Source organism: Balaenoptera borealis (genome assembly GCF_965194805.1).
Source record: "Balaenoptera borealis genome assembly, chromosome: 3".
Taxonomy (NCBI): Eukaryota; Metazoa; Chordata; class Mammalia; order Artiodactyla; family Balaenopteridae; genus Balaenoptera; species Balaenoptera borealis.
In genome coordinates, this window is record NC_138866.1 from 182,260,518 (window position 1) to 182,283,368 (window position 22,851).

The window sequence follows — 22,851 nt, forward strand, 5'->3', positions numbered from 1 at the left end:
CATTCTGTGTTTTTTCCCCCACTTTCTTTATAGTATCAGTTGCAGTACAAAATATTTTAATTTAGATGGATCCCAATTTATCTATTTTATCTTTTGTCACTTGTACTTTTGGTATCATATTTAACAAACCATTGCCTAATCCAAGACCATAAAGATTTACTGCTCTGTTTTCTTCTAAGAGTTTTATAGTTTTAGCACTTACATTGAAGTCTCTGATCCATTTTTAGTTAATTTTTATGTAAGAAAAGGTCCAACTTTATTTTTTTTGCATTTGGACATTCAGTTGTCCCTGCACCATTTGTTGAAAAGACTGTACTTTGTCAATTAAATTGTTTTGGATGGCACTCTGTCAAAACTGATTATAAATGTAAGAGTTTATTTCTGAACTCTTAATTCACTTCCATTGTTTTACATGTTTGTCTTTATGTCAGTACCATAATGTGTTGACCACTGCAACTAAATAGTAAGTTTTGAAATTGGGATATGTGACTCTTCGAACTCTGTTCTCCCTTTTAAAGATTGTTTGGCTATTCTGGGTTCCTTGCATATCTGAATGAGTTTTAGGATGTTTTTAAATTTCTGCAGAAAAGGCAGCTTGGATCATAATAATAATTGTGCTGAATATGTAGACCAATAAGGGGAGTATTGATATCCTAACAATATTCAGTCTTAACAGCCCATGAATGTAGCATGTTTTGTCTTTAATTTTTTCCAACGTTTTGTAGTTTCCAGTGAGTGAGTCCTGTACTATTTTTGTTAAATATTGAATATATTCCTGAGTATTTTATTCTTTTTGATGTGATTGTAAATGCAGCTCTTTTCTTAATTTCATTCTTTTATGTTTGGGTTGGTCATTGCTGTTGTATAGAAATAGATTGAATTTGTATGTTAATCTTATATCCTGCAACCTTGTTGAACCTGGTTATTTGTGTTTAATAGTTTTTTTTTTTTAGTTGGTTCCTTAGGATTTGCTACAAATTCGTATCATCTGTGAATAGAGATAGTTATACTTATTCCTTTCTGGATGCTGATTTTGTTTGCTTGTTTTTTTTTCTTACCTAATTACAATGGTTAGTTACACCTGCAGTGAAATGTTGAGTAGAAATGGTAAGAAGTAGAACATTGTTTTCTTGCTCCTAATTTTAGGAGTAATCCATTCAGTCTTTCACTATTAAGTATAATATTAGCTGTGATTTTTTTTTTGTGGATACCTTTTGTCTGGTTTAGGAAGTTCCTTTCTATTCCTGGTTTGTTGAATGAGTTTTATGACAGAACCGTGTTGGATTTTGGAAAATGTCTTTTCTCAATTGATATGATCATGTGGCTTTTATTTTTTATTTTATTAATTTGGTTTGCTAATATTTTGTGGAAGATTTTTGCATCAATAGCTATAAAGAATATTGGTCTGTAGATATCTCATGATGTCTTTGTCTAGCTTTGGTATCAGAGTATTACTGGCCCCTGGCCCCATAGAAATATTATCTCCTTTTTTTTTCTTTCTTTTTTTGGGAAGAGTTTGTCAAAGATTGGTATTAATTCTCATTTAAATGTTTGGTAGAATTTACCAGTGAAGTCCTTTGAGTCTGCACTTATATCTGTTGGAAGTGTTTTTAATCACCAATTCAATCTCTTGCTATAAGCCTTTTTAGAGATTCCGTTTTTTTCTTCAGTTTTAGTAGTTTGTGTTTTTCTAGGAATTTGTTCTTTTCCTCCAAGTTATCCACTTTGTTGTTGTACAGTTGTTCATAGTATTCCTTTATAATACTTTTTATTTCTGTATAATCAATAGTAATGTCCTTTTATTCATTTGTAATTTTTGTGTTCCCTCATTTTTTCCTTGGTCACTATAACTAAAGGGTTGTCAATTTTGGGGATCTTTTCAAAGAAACAATTTTTATTTTCATTGATTGTCTTTAGTGTTTTTCTATTCTTTATTTCGTTTGTTTGCATTTTAATCTTTATTGTTTCTTTCTTGCTGCTTGCTTAGGTTTAGATTGCTCTTTTTTGTTGGTTCTTAAGATGGAAGTTTAGGTTATTGATTTGAGATCTTTCTTCTTTTATAATATAGGCATTTACAGCTATAAATTTTCCTCTAAGCACTGCTTTCTTTAGCTATATCCCATAGGTTTTGGTATGTTGTATTTTAGTTTTCATTCATCTCAAGGTATTTTCTGATTTCCTTTATGATTTCTTCTTTGTTTCATTGGCTACTTACCAGTGTATTGTTTTATTTCCATGTATTTGTGAATTTCCAAAATTTCCTTCTGTTACTGATTTCTGATTGCATTCAGTTGTGGAATGGATTTTAGTCACATGATTTTAATCACTTTAAATTCTTGAGGGTTGTTTGTGGCCTAGAATATGGTCTCTTTTAGAGAATGTTTCATGTGCACTTGAGAAGACGGCCTTGTGTTGTTGGGCGGAGTGTTGTATAGATGTCTGGCAGGTCTAGTTGGCTTACACTTTTATTCCAATCTTCTATTTCCCTGTTGTTTTTCTTCCTGGTTGTTCCATCTAGTATTGAAAGGGGATAAGAAGTCTCCTATTATCATTTTTGAATTGTTTATTTATTCTTTCAATTCTTCTTCCTCTGTTGTTGCAGCTTTACCGCCTATTTTGGCTGGTTTTCTTATAGTTGCTGTTTCATAGTGTGTCACTTTCTATCCTTTTACTTTCAACCTATTTGTATCGTTGAACCTACTGTCTCCTGTAGACAGTATATAGTATATAGTTGAGTTTTTAAAAATACAGTCTGATAATCTCTGCCTTTTGATTGCATTGTTTAGTCTATTCACATTTAATATTATTGATATGGTTGGATTTACACCTGCCATTTTGCTTTTTGTTTTCCATAGGTCTTATGCCTTCTTTTGTTCTTTTTTTTTTTACTGCCCTCTTTTGAAATAAGTGAATCTCTTCCAGTGTGGTATCTTAACTCCTTTAATAATTTTTAAATTATACATTTTGAATTAGTTTCTTAGTGTTTGCTCTAGGGCTTACAATATAGCTCTTAGCTTAAGAGAATCTACTTCTGATTTTTACCTACTTTCAGCAAAATTAAGAAACTCCTCTCCTGTATAGCTCTATTTCTCTCTCCATTTTTTTGCTACTACTGTTATCCATATTACATCTATATATTGTAGAAACCCAACAATATATTATTATAGTTTTTCCCTTATGTAAGTCTTTTAAAGAAGCTGAGAGAAGAAAGGAGAGCAGGTGCATATTTATGGAGTTAGTTATATTAACTTTTCTACTTTTCATCCACCTCATATATTCTGTGGGTCTGAGTTACCATCTGGTGTTATTTCCCTACTCCAGCACAAGGCAGGTTTGCTCTCATCTGCTTCCTCTGTGTTACTGTCATCAAATATATAAAATTTTACATGTTGTTATTAGCCCAACAATACACTTGTATGCATACTGTTTCATTGAATTGCTCTTTAAATCAGTTAAGAGAAGGGGGAGAAATACACAATTGTAGTCTCTTTTGTAATTATGTACATAATTATTGGCAGTCTGTTTCTTGTGTGCGTTCAAACTACTGTTTGGTGTCATTTGCTTTCAACCTGAAGAACTCTTTTCAGTATTTCTTATAAAGCAGATCTCCTAGCAACAAATTCTCTCAGTTTTTGTTTTTCTGGGAATGTCTTGGTTCCACCTTCGTGGTTGAAAGATAGTTTTGCTGGATGTGAGATTATTAATTCACAGTTTTTTATCTTCAGCATTTTGAATATTCAGTCCTAGTACCTCCTAGTTTCCTCTGCTTCTGATGAGAAGTCAGCTGTCAGTCTTATTGGGGTTTCTTGTATGTGATGAGTCATTTTTCTCTTGCTGATTTCAAGATTTTTTTCTTTGTTTCTCAACATTTTGATTATATTTTGTCTGGGTGTGGATCTCTTTATATTTATCTGGTTTGGAGTTTGTTGAACTTCTTAGATGTGTAGATTACTAATGTTTTTCATCAAATTTGGGAAGATTTCAGCCATTATCTAAATCTTTGTTCTATGCCTTTCTCTTTTTCTGTGGTGCTCTGTTCATGCTTCCTCATTCTTTTTTTCTCCCCATTCTTCAAATTGTGTATAATCTCTATCAATTTATCTTCAAGCACTCTGATTCTTTCTTCTTCCAGTTCATGTCTACCGTTGGGCTCCTATAGTGAATTTTCCATTTCAGTTATTGTACTTTTTCAGTTATTGTACAATTCCAAAATTTCTATTTGCTGCTTTTTTTCTGTAATTTCCTTATCTTTATTTATATCCTCTATTTGCTGAAACATTGTCATCATACTTCTCTCTAATTCCTTATACATGGTTTCCTTTAGTTCTGTGAACTTATTTGTAATAGCTGATTTGAAGTCTGTATCTGTTAAGTCTAACATCTGGGCCCCTTTAGAATCAGTTTGTATTGCCTGCCTTTTTTTCCTGAAAATGGGTTTGCTGCTTCTTTGCACATTTTGCAGTATTTGTTGAAAACCGGGCATTTTAAATAACATGTAGCAACTCTGTGTAGTGATCACCTTGGGAATGGGGGTTAATACTGTTTGCTTGGTTTTTTATATATATTTTTAGTGACTTGGATGAACTGACTGTGTGAAAGCTATTTCCCCCAGTGGACAACATTGGATGTCTCTACTCAAATTTATTTTCTTGTTTTTTCTTTTATCTTCACTACCCAAGGGTTACCCCTTGGTCAGATAAGCCACTCATTGGTTAAAGGCTGTGCTTATACCCTCCTAGCCAGTTAGAATTTTACTCTTTACCATTAGACGTGCATGTGGTTTGAAGAGTGCTATCATAGTTGAAAGAGTTTAGGTATTACCCAGTCATACAGTTCATAAAGGAAAGGCAGGATAAATTCTTGAGCTTTTTCTTTGATTTAATGGTTTTTAAGACGATTAATTGGTTCTCTATCATCTCTTGAAGATGACCAATTATTAAAAAAATTATGAACTCTTAGAATTAAACATTTGATGGGTTTTAATCCATTTCAGTTATTATCATTAATGAAGCTCAAATTATTCCATCTTTGGCCAGTGGGAGCCTTTTGAGATTGGCTCCTGAGTCCTAGAATTAGCCATTTCTCTAAGAAGCTCTGGTCTCTAAGGGATGCTCAGTGATGCTGGATTGGCCTTTGTTTGTAGGCCTTTTCTGTAATCAGAGCTAAGAAATATATGCACATATTTAAGATAAAATAAAATACCTCACAAGGTCATATTGATGCTTCCAATTAAAACTCTAGACTACAGTGTATTTGAATCTTCCTTCTATAGTTCCTTTTCTCTGTGCCAAGAATCCTGGTTTTTCAAAGACATAAGTGATTATAGAATTAGAAAATCCCATAATTATTCATTTATTTTTATCCCATATTACACATGCAATAGTCTCAGAATGACAACAGTAATACTACTGAAAACATTAAAAAGCATACGTTTGCTTATACTCTCACTTTACAGCATTTAGGACTGGCAGTGTCTTCTGAGACATTGTTTGTTTAGCAAAATGAAATGTTTGCTTAGCAGCATTTTAGAGCACCTTCTCTTTCTCAGACTCCCTGCTAGAAAGGAGGAAGAGACACAACCTTGTTCTCTAAAAGCTGGGTTGTTGGGTTACGTGGTGTCATTCTGGTATAGGAAGGCATGGCCCCAAAATCTGGGTTTTTATTCTTCTTTAAAGGTACTGTTAATGATGTAATTGCATACTTCCTAAAATAAAACTGTTTCATTTTCTGCTCTTATCAGGGAGCAGCTTCCATTGGGTGGAGATGCTTGATACTTCCTAATCTCTCTTACCTAGTGTATTAGTCAGGTTGTGCAGAGAAATACAACTAGCAGGAGGTATATCTATGTATGCTATCACAGCTTTTGTGGATGCACTATAGATAGACGGGTGGATAGATAGATAGGTGGATGGATAGATAGATAGGTAGATAGAAGAATAGGGTATACTAGCTAGATAGATAGATAGGGAGAGAGAGTTAGTTTTTATGTTAAGGAACTGGCTCACATGATTGTGGGAGCTGGCAAGTGTGAAATTTGTAGAGTAGGCCAGCAGGCAGAAATTGTAGGTAAACGTTGATGATGTAGTCTTGAGTACAAAACTTGCAGGGCAGCACAGCAGACTGGAAACTCAGGCAGGTTTCTGTGTTGCAGTCTTGAGGGAGAATTGCTTCTTTCTTGGGAAAGTTCAGTCTTTGCTCTTAAGGCCTTCAACTGATTGGTTGAGGCCCACCACATTATGGAGAGTAATCTGCTTTAAAGTCAACTGATTGTAAATGTTAATCACATCCACAGACCGTCACAGAGACACATAGACTAGTGTTAGACCAAACAGCTGGGCACCATAGTCTAGCCAAGTTGACACATAAAATTAACCACCAAGGTTAGGTTAACCATTTAATTTATTGCCCAAACTGAGATTCTTTTGAGAATAAGAATTACTGAAAAATAATAAAATTGTATAATTTTATTTGTTGACTAACAGATTTATTTTTATTGTATTTTAAAAATAAGTTTATTTCTGAAACATGTTAACATATTTCCATGTTAATATTTTTTAAAAACCCAAAATATCACAACAAACATCACAACAAAATTATTTCATACTGATTTTTTTTTTTTTTTTTAAATCTTCATCCTTCCTGTTTTCACATTTATTTATTTATTTATTTATTTATTTATTTATTTATTTATTTATGGCTGTGTTGGGTCTTCGTTTCTGTGCGAGGGCTTTCTCCAGTTGTGGCAAGCGGGGGCCACTCTTCATCACGGTGCGCGGGCCTCTCACTATCGCGGCCTCTCTTGTTGCGGAGCACAGGCTCCAGACGCGCAGGCTCAGCAATTGTGGCTCACGGGCCCAGTTGCTCCGCGGCATGTGGGATCTTCCCAGACCAGGGCTCGAACCCGTGTCCCCTGCATTGGCAGGCAGATTCTCAACCAATGCGCCACCAGGGAAGCCCCCATACTGATTTTTTTTCAACTTTAAAAAGACCATAAATAGAATTCTCAGTAGAAGCCCATATACATTATTTAGTTTCTTAGTCATAATTTGTCTGTAGTACTGGGTCTCTGTATGTTTCTGAAAGGAATGTAGTTTTGAAACACGGTTGTATTGTTTTTAATTGTTTCATAAAATTATAGTCTTCAAAGTTTCATTTTATGATTACTAAACTTGAAACTTGATTCTTTTCAGTAGTTACTAATTGCTGTAAATCATAATCTTTATATTTGAGAATATAATATCTGTGTAGATACTAAGGTACCTGGTAAGTTCAAAGCAAATTCTACTAAATTGAGGTCATTCTAAATTTTGATTTTTTTAGTAGTTTAACAGGAAAATATTCCAGCCCATATATTTTCATAGGTACTGTCTTTTTACTCTATTTAGAGTACCTTTATTCAGTGACATTTTTACAAGAGAAAGCTTGTCAGATAAGTTGTATTTATTTAGAAGTCTTCTGAACATTTTACCAAATTTATTTTTTTTTAATTTTTAAAATTTTTATTCATTTATTTTTGGCCGCACTGCACGGCACGCGGGATCTTAGTTGCCTGAGCAGGGTTCGAACCTGCGCCCCCTGCAGTGGAAGCGCGGAGTCTTAACCACTGAGCCGCCAGGGAAGTCCCCCATTTTACCAAATTTAGATGCTGCTAGATTGTAAGCATTTGGAAGTCCATTTCATCCTGGTACAAAGTATAAACTTATCTAAGTAAAAAAACTGGTTCTCTGTATAAATTAAATCTAAATTAAAGATTTCCAGCTGACTGAACAAAATGAAGCCAAGATTTAGAGTGCTCAGCTGAAAAAATTTCAGTGCTATTGATGATTTTACTAAGTGAGTCTTAAAAGCCTCAAAGATTTCTAAGATATGTAGCAACAAGAGAAAACAGGTACTGCCATGTTGGAGTATTTTTTTTATTCGACATTATCTTTGTCACGAGTGACAGTTTCTTTGTGTGTGTGTGTGTTTAAATATTTGTCAGTTGTGATTGCTAGACTGTCACATCTTTGGTGGATGTAATTGTGGGATGTGTTTGCTTCTACTTTGGTCATATTTTGCCATTCACGTGGTACAGTTGTGAATTATATGTGAATCACAACCATGTCCAAGTTTATTTTTGTTCCGTACTTTTTAAAATTAGTAAGACCATTGTTTTTTACTCTATGATTCTGTGCTTGACCAAAGTTTGTATTTGTGTTATCTCTGTAAAATCAAATATAGTCTATCCTCATTATTTATAGATTCCATTTTGCGAATTCTCCCTACTCACAAAAATTTATTTGTAACCCCCAAATCAGTATTCTTGGTCCTTTTGTAGTCATTTAGGGCCATTTGCCGAGGAACAGAAAATTTGGATTGCTCAACACACTTGTTCCCAGCTGAGGTAAAGCAAGGCTTTCTTCTTTCAGCTTTCAAAGTCTAAACAAGTATCCTTTTTGTGGTGCCCGCTTTTTTTTTTCTTTGTATTTTTGTGCTTCTTGTTGGTGATTTCACTGTTTACAGTGACTCCCAGGCGTAGTGTATTGTATATTGTTCCTGAGTGCAGGAAGGTCGTGGCGTGTTGTATTTTACAGGGAAAATACGTGTCTTAAGTAAGCTTTATTCAGGCATGAGTTGGTGCAATGGACTGGGAGTTCAATGTTAACGAATCCGTAATATATATTAAATATAGTGTCTTTATACAGAAGGACACGTAACGCGAGGTTATGTTTGACCAGTCGAAGAAGAAGTTGTCGCCGGAGGCTCCCAGGAACCCAACTCTGTTTCTCCTTTAAGAGCAGGACTTTGTTTGGTATTTGCTAATTCAGTGTTCATGGTGACCTTGTAGAACTTCGTTGCTGCGGTTAATGAAAACTGACTATAACTGCATCTTTGTTGTTGAACTTCCTAACTGAGTTTAAATAGCAGCTACAGCAATGTCAGGCATATCACATAGTACAGAAGGAACTTCCAAAAGATTTACTTTGATTCCATGAATTGGATGAAAACAATCAGCCCATTATTGGAATTAACTGATTTCTATTTAATGTATCTCTTGACACTGATAGAAAGCTGGCATCACTTAAGTGTAAATTTCTTCTGCTAATAGAGCCAACAAAATAACAGCTGTCACTTAATTTTGAGTATGTAAACAAGATACTTTGTAATCAGAACTGAGCAAGATTAAAGACTAGTCATTTGATCCAAATGAAAAGTCATGCTTTATAGAATAATATATAAAACATTTTCTTCATCTGCTTTTCTTAAATTGGTATCTTCGAGCTAATGATACTTGGGGCAGCAGCATTGAGTATTTTTTCCACCTCCACCCAAGACTGCAGGATTTAGCTGTCCTTCGGCCTCTCCTGTCCAAGTGTGCTTCCTTTTTCTGCCCATGGTTTGGGTGCTGACCTTGAGAACGAGGTGTCAGTTATAGCCCATCCAGAGAGAGGTCTTTCACATTTAACCACAGGTTAAATTGACAGTTGGATTCACTGCACGTGTATCTCACAGCACTCAACAAGATCAGGGCAGAGCCTGGAAGTAAACGTTCTGGCTTATTAATAACACTCTCGTTAAAAAAAATCGCTAGAAAGTGGAGAATCCAGGACAAATAATAAATTGGGGTGGGGACACTGTGACAATGGACCTAAGTTGAGACTGTCTCAGTCAAACTGACACACATGGTCGCTTTACCAGACACGTGTCTTTTCAAAAATCTCCTAACCCCAAATTCCTGATTGCTGTTTTCCCCTCGCAAAGGCTGTGCCCTCAATGTGATTCACTTGTTTGTGACTATTTAGTAATTTCCACAGCATTATGCACATGGAAAAGAATGTGAAACATTCTTATTAGTCAGTTTTATTCATTGTGGCACTTCTTTTTTTCTAGAACATTTTCTGTTTATCTTAAAACTTGTATTAAATTTTGCATGCCTTCATTTTTAAACTAAAGACATGTAATAAATTTATGGTATTATTCTTCCTTAAATTAGTTCTTTTGTTATCTTAATAAAAATATCATACAATAATTTTAAAACTTTGGGAATGAAAGGAATACAGTTGTTAACATATATTTGATAAAAATGGATTATCTGAATAGGATTATGATAATACTTTATATTCTATTACAGGATTAAAAGGATTTACCATACATCTTATGACTCTTTAGTGGAGCCTTGGGAGATAGGTAAGTGACAAGCATTTTTTGAAGAGATATTTCTGAAACATTAAATGATTTGATCCATAGGTTCCTGACAAAGTAGGCAATGGAGTATATCTTACTTCAGTGATTTACCTCTTTTTCTCCTCAGTAAAAATAGTAGAAATACCATGTTTACATGAATGTAATGTAACATTCTCTGGTATCCAATAAATCATATTTTCCAGGGAGTCTTAGGTTTATTTTGTATAATAATTATACAGAGAACATTGTCAATAAGAGAAACAAGTTAGGCATATTTCAAAACTTAAAGCCCTAAAAAAATCGTTAAATGCAAAGTGGTGTCCTGGATTGTATCTTAGAACTGAAAAAAGACATCAGTGAAAAAACAGGTGAAATCCAAATAAAGTCTATAGCTTAGTTAATAGTAAATGTACCAATGTCAGTTTCTCAGTATTGACAAATGTACCATGGTAGTGTAAGATGTTAACTTTAGGTGGAATTTGGTGAAAGGAATACAGGAACTCGGTAATATCTTTGCAACTCTTCTGTAAATCTAAAATTATTCCAAAATAAAAATTTTTCTTTAAAGCCAAAAAAAATCAAGATTTACTTGAAAATTGTAGATTAGAAGTAGCTTTTCTGTGTAATTGTTTGAAAAATCAAAATAATTAATTACCTTTAGAAAAACCCAGATTCCGTGCATTAGAGATGCAGGGAAATATGTGACGATAGGTTTCAGTTTTCAGTTCGTGGGAGGCGTGGGATTTCATTTTCTTGACATTGGCCTGGCGTCCATGAACATCTCCTTGAGCTCGGTTACAGACTTGCTCTTTGATTCCTTTAAGGTACTTGTGTGTTCTTTGGTGCTTTAGTACAGCTCTTTCTGTTAACATAAGCAGGCCCCTTCCATGGTTCCCAGTGTACCGCTTTTTTTCTTTTTCTTTTCTTTTCTTTGATGTACTGTTAGAGGCAAAAAGGCCAGTGATGTGACTCAGTGGTTTGGAGTTGAGACCCTTTTAGGGTGGTTTTGTTCAGTCACACCTACTTGAGCTTCTAGGTCAGGTGCTAGACTCAGCTGGCCTATCGTTAAAGAGCCATTTCTGTAGTTGAGCTGAAATAATTGATTGCTGTCAGATAATTGAAATTCTCAGTTTCCAAAATGAACTCTGGCAGTATAACTCTTAAATTTCTATAAATATTAAAAGACTTTAAGAAGGGAGCTCTGTAGTTTGCTGAACTATTACATAACTTGTCATTAATAAAAGTAAAATAGCCCTGCTGGCCTTATAAATGGTCTCCTGCTGCTTTTGCCAACTTTAGTGATTTTAGTTAAACTTAAATTTCATAAAGGGAAATAGAAGTATATGGTAGTTAAAGGATATAGACATTTAAAACAGCGGAACCAGGCCTGAATGACTTTTGCAGGCTAATTGTTAGGCTTGGAGAGTTCTGTTTTGCTTGATGATATTTGTTCAGAATTGGTGTTGTAAATTCTATTGGCATGAGATTGATATCTTTACTTCTTAGTGATGTAGCATAATTGTGCCAACCTTGGTAGGAAAGTTTAGAAAAAGGGAGGAGCATTTTTTCAGGACAAGTTGTAATTCCATTGATCAAATTATAATCCACACATAAAATCAAGCAAAAAAGCTTTTTATTATTCTTCTGTGCTTGAAGAGCCTTGCAAGTGTTGTTTCTGGAGACGTGCTTTACCACTCAGCTGGCTGGCTGTCACTTTATGGTCACCTAAAGTATAAATGGGGGTAGCTAATAGGCACTGAGCGCTTTCTATGTACCAGGCACTTTGTTTACAGTGATCTCATTTAATCTTCACAAACACCTATGAGCTAGTTTGGAACTCCCATCATAGATGAGGCTGGAGGGTAACAGATGTCTCCAGGGCAACGCTGAAGGTGTGGGGCAGAAAGAGCCGATGGCCGCGGTGTGCAGTACCTACAGTTTAGTTCCTAATATTACCAGCTTCCAGGGAATCCTGAGTCTGCAGACACACGGTAAACTTCAGATTGCAGCAGCTCTTCTGGGTAAAAGGATGTCTGATCACACCGGGTGACCTCGAGCAGATTTCCCCCAGGGTGACGGGCCTGGAGTGGAGTCTCCTGCTCCCCGTTCCAGCCTCGCCCTGGCTCATCCTCTGGTTCCCAAGCATGTCCGTTGTTCTCTGTCACCCGATGCATTGCCGAACAGTCACTCATTGTGTGCTTCATTGATCAGCTCTGGGGAACAGGATCTCAGTGTGCCTCCTGGTCAGCGCTGGGCAACTGAACGTTGTCAGTGGGGGCGAGAACTTGGATTCAGAAGCCAGGACCCATGCCAGAGGCCAGGGGTGGGGTAATTGAGCAGCTGGCATGTGAAATGGAGCTCTCCAGACTCAGTCAGCCGGCCAGGAGGCAGAAGGAGAGTTGCACGTGACTTCGAAAGGTGGTCTTTGAAGAAGACTGTGATGGCTGGCTGTGGATTTTGTAGTTTGTAGATATAAAATACTCCCAGTTGCTTTTTGAGGAAGAATGAGAATGTTGCCAACTTACACATCATAGTGCTTGTTAAAATTGGCAGAAACCGCCCTCTCTGTAGCTTTTCCCCATCACTTCTAGCCATGTCTTTCTGTGGCTCTAAATCTCCAGTCCTTCTTATACTTGAAAGCATAAAATGCACGCAGGATTACAAACTCTCCTTCTCGGTCTCCTCTTCTTCGTGGTCTCTGACGGTTGGTGTCCTTCAGGGCTCAGTCCTTGGTTGCCTTCGCTGCTTATTCTCTATGTGATCTCATGCATCCCTCACTTTAAATACCATGTGTCCCCCCAGTTTATTTCTTTGCCTTGATCTCTCCCATGAGCTCCAGGCTCCTATCCGTCTGCCTATCCAACATCTCTATTCAGAAGCCCAATAAGCATTTCAAACTTAGCGTATGTGCAGCGGGACGCCTGGACTCTCTTCCCCAGACAAGCCCCTGCACCCTCCTCCAGCTCACTCAGTGGCCCACTCAGTTGCTCAGGCCAAAACCTAGAAGTCGTCTTTGACTTTTCTCTTTGCTTCTTAACCCACATCCAGTCTATCAGGGGGCTTAGACGTCTTCCTTTCAAAACATATCCCTTTGCTGCCATTGCCCCCACTGCTACTCTAGTATAATTATATAATGTAACTTATAGTCACCATTGTAAGTTACCTAGATGATAGTAATAGTCTCCTCACTGGCCTTCCTTATCTCTAGTCTGTGCTCCATAGAGCAGCGAAAGTGGGTTTTGTTTTGTTTTGTTTCGTTTGTTTGAGTTTTAATGTTAAACAGTTCCTGTCCTTCCCCTGTTCAGAACCCTGCAGTGTCTACCCATTACACTCAGGATAAACTTCTCACCCCGTTCTACCAGGCCCTGTGTGTTCTCCCTGCTGCCTTTTCTCCTGCCATTCTCTGCGTGCTCATGTGGCTCTATAGCCACAGTTGCTTTCTTGCTGTCCCTTAAATTCTCCAAGTCCGTTTGGAATTGGCTAAATCCCTCCTACCCCCTACCCTGTACCCTCATCCTGACCATTTCAGCTTTTAGCCTGGTGCCAGTGGAGGCAGATTTAGAGAGAAAAGTACATTTCTAAGGCTCTGTAGCACATGTAGTGGGAGAGGTCAGAGGTCACACTAGAAGTTTTGCAGTTTCGTTGTTCCAAGTTTCTGTAATTTGAATTGCTCTCAAGTGTAAGAGGGACTGGAGATGTAGAGCTGCAGAAAGACGTTGCTAGCTAGAATCGATGGGGAGAAGTTACAGAGAGAGAGGTTTCTGAGAGAACATTGAATAAGCAGTAGAAGGAATAAGTTGCTAACAGTGACATCTGCATATAAATAGACTGGGCTGCTGCAGAGGACAGTGGGTTCTTTGTCACTGACGGTGTCAACTTGAGGCTGATCAACCTCCTGGGATGTTGCAGAGGAAGATGTGCTAGGGTGGGGGAGGGGAGAGTGGTTTTTCTCCCCAGAGTTGGTCTCCCCAACTCTGAGATTATATCAGTTTTCAGAATCTTCTTTTTTCAGACGACTCCTCCTGTCTTTGTATTGGGAAGCTTTCACCCATAAATTATAAAGGTGAACTTCTAGGTGAAGTTCCCAGTATTTGACGTGAAAGAAGAGCTCCTATCAAGGTACTCAGGTGGGCCATAGTCCTCATCTAAGGCATTTCCTTGGAGGCATTTTTCTTTCTTTCATTTTTTAATTTAAAATTTATTTAGATTGATATTAGGTTTGAAATAAACAATACACACATACACAAATTCTGTAATAGATTTTAGTTATTAAACAAAAGTGTACTGAGTCTCAGAAGTAAAGAGCAGGATATTTGGAGATGGATGGTCAGAGTTTGCTAGAAATGGAAAGTTCATCCTACTCTTATGCCAGAAGCTCTTTGAGAAGGAGTGACTGTGCTTCACTGTGTCGTTGAGGGTGATCCAGCCGTTCCCTTCTCTTCTCTTGGAAAGACAAAAATAGGATTTAAATAACAGAGAACTTTAAGTTATAAGCGCTTTTAGTTAGACCCCAGAAAGTCTATTAATGCAAATTCCAGTTTCTTATAACCACTGAACTGTGCAACTTGGAATTAGTGATATAGGAAGGAATGATTTTCAGGGACTCTGTGATACTGAAGTACTTTATATTTGATTGCTCTGGTAACTAGCGCCTAAATAATAGGATGACACATTTAAAGATCACCTGACACACCTGCCTGTAGTGCCAGGGTCCGGCCCGCCCCCGTGCATGCTGGCGCACCATGTGAAATCAGCGTTGTAATGAAGACACCGTTCTGCCTCTAAGGAAGGCCTGAAATCTGTAACATGTTTTCACCTAGAATCTCTCTGGTTTCTCTGTCTTCTCCAGGCTTCTCACTTTGCTCCCCTCTTTCCCATTAGAGCTACCTCTGTCTTTTAGATTTGACTCCTTCTTCTCTTTTTGTTTTTTTTTACAGATATTATTTTTTTAAAACATCTTTATTGGAGTATAATGGCTCTACAATGGTGTGTTAGTTTCTGCTGTATCAAAAAGTGAATCAACTATATGTATACATATATCCCCATATCTCCTCCCTCTTGTGTCTCCCTCCCACGCTCCCTATCCCACCCTCTAGGTGGTCACAAAGCACCGAGCTGATCTCCCTGTGCTATGCAGCTACTTCCCACTAGCTATCTATTTTACATTTGCTAGTGTATATATGTCCATGCCACTCTCTCACTTCGTCCCAGCTTACCCTTCCCCCTCCCCGTGTCCTCAAGTCCATTCTCTGTGTCTGTGTCTTTATTCCTGTCCTGCACCTAGGTTCTTCAGAACCTTTTTTTTTTTTTTTTTTTTTTTTAGATTCCATATATATATGTGTTAGCATACAGTATTTGTTTTTCTCTTTCTGACTTACTTCACTCTGTAGGACAGACTCTAGGTCCATCCACCTCACTACAAATAACTCAATTTCATTTCTTTTTATGGCTGAGTAATATTCCATTATATATATGTGCCACATCTTCTTTATCCATTCATCTGTCGATGGACACTTAGGTTGCTTCCATGTCCTGGCTATTGTAAATAGAGCTGCAATGAATATTGTGGTACATGACTTTTTGAATTATGGTTTTCTCAGGGTATATGCCCAGTAGTGGGATTGCTGGGTTGTATGGTAGTTCTATTTTTAGTTTTTTAAGGAATGTCCATAGTGTTCTCCATAGTGACTTTATCAATTAACATTCCCACCAACAGTGCAAGAGGGTTCCCTTTTCTCCACACCGTCTCCAGCATTTATTGTTTGTAGATCCTTTGTATTTCTGCAGTGTCAGTTGTTACTTCTCCTTTTTCATTTCTAATTCTATTGATTTGAGTCTTCTCCCTTTTTTCTTGATGAATCTGGCTAATGGTTTATCAATTTTGTTTATCTTCTCAAAGAACTAGCTTTTAGTTTTATTGATCTTTGCTGTTGTTTCCTTCATTTCTTTTTCATTCATTTCTGATCTGATCTTTATGATTTCTTTTCTTCTGCTAACTTTGGCATTTTTTTGTTCTTCTTTCTCTAATTGATTTAGGTGTAAGGTTAGGTTGTTTATTTGAGACGTTTCTTGTTTCTTGAGGTAGGATTGTATTGCTATAAACTTCCCTCTTAGAACTGCTTTTGCTGCATGCCATAGGTTTTGGGTCATCATGTTTTCATTGTCATTTGTTTCTAGGTATTTTTTGACTTCTTCTTTGATTTCTTCAGTGATCTCTTTGTTATTAAGTAGTGTATTGTTTTGCCTCCATGTGTTTGTATTTTTTACATTTTTTTTACAGATATTTTCCTGTAATTAATATCTAGTCTCATAGCGTTGTGGTCAGAAAAGGTACTTGATACGATTTCAATTTTCTTAAATTTACCAGTGCTTGATTTGTGACCCAGGATATGATCTATCCTGGAGAGTGTTCCGTGAGCACTTGAGAAGAAAGTGTATTCTGTTGTTTTTGGATGGAATGTCCTATAAATATCAATTAAGTCCATCTTGTTTAATGTATCATTTAAAGCTTGTGTTTCCTTATTTATTTTCATTTTGGATGATCTGTCCGTTGGTGAAAGTGGGGTGTTAAAGTCCCCTACTATGATTGTGTTACTGTCGATTTCCCCTTTTATGGCTGTTAGCATTTGCCTTAAGTATTGAGGTGCTCCTATGTTGGGTGCATAAATATTTACAATTGTTATATCTTCTTCTTGGATTGATCCTTTGATCATTATGTAGTGTCCTTCTTTGTCTCTTGCAATAGTCTTTATTTTAAAGTCTATTTTGTCTGATATGAGAATTGCTACTCCAGCTTTCTTTTGGTTTCCATTTGCATGGAATATCTTTTCCCATCCCCTCACTTTCAGTCTGTATGTGTCCCTAGGTCTGAAGTGGGTCTCTTGTAGACAGCATATATATGGGTCTTGTTTTTGTATCCATTCAGCTAGACTATGTCTTTTGGTTGGAACATTTAATCCATTTACATTTAAGGTAGTTATCGATATGTGTGTTCTTATTACGGTTTTCTTAATTGTTTGGGGTTTGTTATTGTAGGTCTTTTCCTTCTCTTGTGTTTCCTGCCTAGAGAAGTTCCTTTAGCATTTGTTGTAAAGCTGGTTTGGTGGTGCTGACTTCTCTTAGCTTTTGCTTGTCTGTAATGGTTTTAATTTCTCCATCAAATCTGAATGAGATCCTTGCTGGGTAGAGTAATCTTGGTTGTAGGTTTTTCTCTTTCATCACTTTAAATATGTCCTGCCACTCCCTTCTGGCTTGCAGAGTTTCTGCTGAGAAATCAGCTGTTAACCTTATGGAGATTCCCTTGTGTGTTATTTGTTGCTTTTCCCTTGCTGCTTTTAATATTTTTTCTTTGTATTTAATTTTTGTTAGTTTGATTAATATGTGTCTTGGCATGTTTCTCCTTGGATTTATCCTATATGCGACTCTCTGCGCTTCCTGGACTTGATTGACTATTTCCTTTTCCATATTACGGACATTTTCAACTATAATCTCTTCAAATATTTGACTCCTTCTTCTTGATTACCATTTTGACCTCACACAAAACTGCTGCGCTGACCTAAAACATACCATTTGGATTATGTCCTGTGTTATTCCTGTTTTGAATTGAGCCAGGGATCCTCCTAGGAGGAGAGATGGCCAGTGGTACCTTCTCAATGGTGAAGGTGACATGATCATGGCACACGTGTCATGGTTCTCAGTCTCTGGCACTGAGGCAGTTAGACTAATTTTTGCACCTGGCCTTGGCAGAAGACTAATGTATCTACACTCATTTAAAGCCAGTAATGAAATAATCAATAAAGGGAAAAGCAGTTCTCAAATGTAGTACACTTCTCTCTGTCAAATGAAAGAGGTATTTGAGCTACATACAGATGATGTTGGAAAGTTCAGGTCTTAAAATTGTATGTTAGGTCCACTCAGAGCCTCTTTATTTACTCGTTTTTCCTCTTAATAACGATAGTAAACACATACATAGCTTACTGTGTTCTGAGTGCTTTATATATTTTAGCTGATTTAGTCCTCACAGCAATCCTGTGAGGTATATATTGGGTGGGCCCAAAAGTGCCTTCAGTTTTTTAAGTAAAAATAAAAGACACGTTCTTCATTTTCACCAAGAACTTTATTGAACAACGTATTCACCCTTTTGTTCTGCTACGTTCTGCCATTTTTCAGGCAACTTCATAATTCCATCTTCCCAAAACTTTCTATCTTTTTGAGCAAAGAACTGTTCCACGTGCCTTTTACAGTCTTCCAGAGAATTGAAATTTTTTCCATTAAGAGAATTTTGTAAAGACCGAAATAAATGGAAATCTGAAGGTTCAATGTCTGGTGATATGGTGGATGAATCAGAACTTCCCATGTGGTCTTGTGTTATCCTGATGGAAGATTATGTGTTTTCTGTTGACTAATTCTGGACACTTTTCGTCGAGTGCCACTTTCATTTGGTCTAATTGGGAGCGGTACTTGTTGGAATTAATCGTTTGGTTTTCTAGAAGGAGCTCATAATAGAGGACTCCCTTCCAATCCGACCATATAGACAATATCACATTCTCTGGGTGAAGACTGGCCTTTGGCGTGGTTGATAGTGGTTCATTTCGCTTGCCCCACGATCTCTTCTGTTCCACATTGTTGTACAGTATCCGCTTGTCATTGCCCGTCACAATTTGTTTTAAAAATGGAACGTTTTTGGGGCTTCCCTGGTGGCGCAGTGGTTGAGAATCTGCCTGCTAATGCAGGGGACACGGGTTCGAGCCCTGGTCTGGGAAGATCCCACATGCTGCGGAGCAACTAGGCCCGTGAGCCACAATTACTGATCCTGCGCGTCTGGAGCCTGTGCTCCGCAACAAGAGAGGCCGCGATAGTGAGAGGCCCGTGCATCGCAATGAAGAGTGGCCCCCGCTTGCCGCAACTAGAGAAAGCCCTTGCACAGAAACGAAGACCCAACACAGCCATAAATAAATAAATAAATAAAATAAATAAAATAAAATGGAACGTTTTCATTATGTTTTAAAACGTAGAGAATTGCATGCAGAAATATGGTCAAGAAGGGTTTTTTTGCTTCTGTGAGACCCAAACCTCAAAGCGATTCACGTAAGCAGGCTGGTGAAAATTATTTTCAAAGCTTGATTTGGATATTTAGAGTAAGTTGGCTATTTCCCGTGGGGTATAACGTTGATTGTTCTCAGTTAATGTCTCGATTTGATCGCTATCAACTTCAACTGGTCTCCCCCACCATGGAGCATTGTCTAATGAGAAATCTCCAGCACGAAACTTCGCAAACCACTTTTGACACGTTTGATCAGTCACAGGACCTTTTCCATACACTGCACAAATCTTTTTGTGCATTTTAGTTGCGTTTTTACCTTTCTTGAAATAATAAAGCATAATATGCCGAAAATGTTGCTTTTTTTCCCTTCCATCTTCGATATTAAAATGGCTACACAAAAATTCACCAATTTTGATGAGTCTTTTTTTAAATGCACTCTGGTATGACAGCTGTCACATACAGTCTAACAAAATTATTTCCAATGAAGTTAAAGACAACTGAGTACTACCAGAGCCATCTTACGGAAAAAAACGAATGACCCTTTTGGCCCACCCAATGTGTATATATGTATGTATGTATATGCTTAGCAAAACGCTGTGAGGACACATGCCAAATATTAACAGTTGTTATCTTCTAAGTGATAGATTTATAGATGGCATATATTTTCATCTTTATATATTTGGCCACCTCCAGTTTTCAGTAGTGAGCCTGCATAATTTTCTAGATATAGTTTATGATTATTAATGTTATTACATCTGTCAGATAACTATATACTCCAACTTAGTTCATGACAGCCTAGCCTTGGAGGAAACATTTGCTTCCTACCACCGACTTACTTCTCTTCAACCTCCCCTAAAACATCTACTCTTTTTTTTTTTTCTCCATAAATGTATAAGCTATTTAATGGTTTAGAGAGGCTTCATTTTAAGCCTTTACTTAGGTATCTACCAACACAAATAATGAAGCACAAGTATTTTTAAGAATAAGGGTAATGAAATAAATACCTTTTTCTATTCAATTTTTATATATTTTTTTGTATTCAATTCCTAAAGAAAAAAGAATCTAAATAAATACCATTTATCTTGCCTCCCCCTCTTCTAGGAAGGTATGCTCAGTAGGTTTCTTAGAGGGAGATCAGTTCTCCTTTCAGCGTTTAAAGTTCAGTAACCAAATTTAAAAGTGAAGTACCTGACTCTTACTATGGAGCAGGGAAGGAAGTAGCAAGGAGACAGGATAGAAAAGCCTGATTCATTTGAAATCTCACCTTCCTAGAGAGGTGGGTGTTGGACAGAGAAGGAATTTCTGAAATCTACATAGGGGGGCTCCTGAGGATCTGCTGAACACCAAACCATGCATGCACAGGATGAAACCCCCAAAAGCTGGAAGGACATCTCATGAGAAATGAAAAATTACCAGGTCACTGTAAGATTGAGCCCTAGAGTTAAGGTTCCTCTATAGAAGCCATAAAAGAGCTTAAAACTAAGCCTCAAAAGAATCATTTTAATCCACAATAACAACTGTCTGCTAGAAATTCAATACTCTTTAAACAAATACAAGAAATCCAGCATTCAGCCACTTAAAATTCACAGTGAATTGCACCCAGTCAAACATCACTAGATAAAGAAAGGAGCAGGAGAAAAACCCCATAGCCAGGAGCCAATAGAAATAGACCCTGAAATGACAAGAGATGATAGAACTAGCAGATAGGTACTTTAAAACATCTGTTGTAAATATGGCTCATGTACATACACATAATGAGGAATGAAATAGAAGATAGAAAAAAGAAAATATTGGAACAGCCAGAGATAAAAAAAATACAGTAACTGAAATGAAAATTTTACTAGATGGGATTAAGTGCAGATTAGATCTTTCAGGAGAAAAGGTCAGTGAACTTGAAAACATAGTGAGAATTTAACCAAAAGCATAGAGGAAAAAAGGTTGAAAAAGATGAAAAGCAACTTGGTTTCCTATAGTATGATAACCATGGGCATAAGTGTAATTGTAGTCTCAGATTTTAGAGGGAGGGTGAAAGAGAAAAAAATCAATGGCTGAAATTTCCCCAAATTTGAAGAAAATATAAACCCATTGATCCAAGAAATTCAACAGAGCCCAAGCAAGACAAACAACACACACACACACACACACACACACACACACACACACACACACACACACACACACGGTACATCAAGAAAATTGCTGAAAATTAGTGATAAAGAGAGAAATGTTAAAAGCAGGCAGAGGGAATAAAAAGATATTACATACAAAGGAATAAAGTCAAGAATGGCAGCAGACTTGTCATCAGAAACTGCGCAAACCAGAATGCAATTTAATAGCAATTTTCAAGTGCTAGAAAAATTGTCAACCTAGGATTTTACAGCCAGTAAAAATACAAAATAAAGGAGAAAAAAAATAAGGGCCAAATAACTTTTTAGACAAAAACTGAGATAACTCATGACCAGCAGACATACATTACAAGAAATATTAAAGGAAGTTTATTAGGCAAAAGGAAAATGATACCAGGTGGAAATTGGACTATACAAAGGGATAAAGAATGCTAGAAGTGGTTCATATGTTGATAAACAAAATGTTTTCTCCCTGTTTCAGTTTCTTTAAAACAAATGTCTCTTTAAATAAAAAACAATGACAGTGTTTATCTAGTGAGATTTATAACGTATGTAAAAGTAAAATGTATGACATCAGTGGCTCAAAGAATGTGATGGGGAAAGGAAGCATATCATAAGGGTCTTATACATGAAGTGATATAATATTTTTTGAAGGTAGGTTGTCTTAAGCTGAAGAGAGTATTCACTTAAATAGTTAAAAAAGAGTTTTAACTAATAAGAAACCAATGGTGGATATGAAGTGAAATCCTAAAAACTAATCCAAAATAAGACAGGAAAAAAGGGGAGAAGGACCAAAACTAGATGGGACAAATAGAAAACTTGTAACAATATGGTAGAACAACATTCAACCATATCAGTAATCACATTAAACGTAAATGATCTACTCTAATCAGAAGGCAAAGATTGTCAAATTGGATAAAAAACCAAGATAACCTTCAAAATAGGTTAGAAACCAAAGGGTATAAAATGTATCCAATGTAAGCACAAAGTACGAGAAAACTGGAGTGGCTATAGTAATATCACAGTGGGCTTCATAACAAGTGATATTAAGAAGGTTAAAGAGGGACACTTCATAATAATGATAAATGGGTCAATTTGCCAAGAAGAAATAATAACCTTAAATTTAAATGAAAACAATACTACATTGTAAAAATACACAAAGCAGAAACTGATAGCACTGAAAAAAAAGAAACTGACAAATCTTCAATTGTAGTTGGAGATTTTAATACCCATATCAGTAATTGATGGAAAAAGTTGGAACATGATCAGGGAGGATATAGATGCGCTTAACAACACTGTAAAGCAACTTGACTTCACTGACATTTATAGAACATTCCACTCACCAGTAGCAGAATACGCATTCTTTTCAAGTGCACAGGGAATATCCACCAAGATAGCACCCCCCATCTTCTAATATATAAAACAAGTCTCAATTAAGTTTAAAATGATGGAAACTATGCAGAGTGTATCCTATGACCACAATATAATTAAGCTAGAAATCAATATCAGAAAGATACC

At 36.7% G+C, this 22,851-nt stretch overlaps 1 protein-coding gene across 15 annotated transcripts in view; it reads left to right on the top strand.

The window, feature by feature from the left end:
* Window positions 1–22,851, top strand: part of ZNF438 (zinc finger protein 438) — a 215,358-nt gene that overhangs the window by 30,278 nt on the left and 162,229 nt on the right. For all 15 annotated transcript variants that reach the window (XM_082386270.1, XM_082386271.1, XM_082386284.1 and 12 more), the window contains one exon: window positions 10,112–10,167. The gene's annotated coding sequence lies outside the window, so the exon portion shown is untranslated. The remainder of the gene's footprint in view (window positions 1–10,111; window positions 10,168–22,851) is intronic.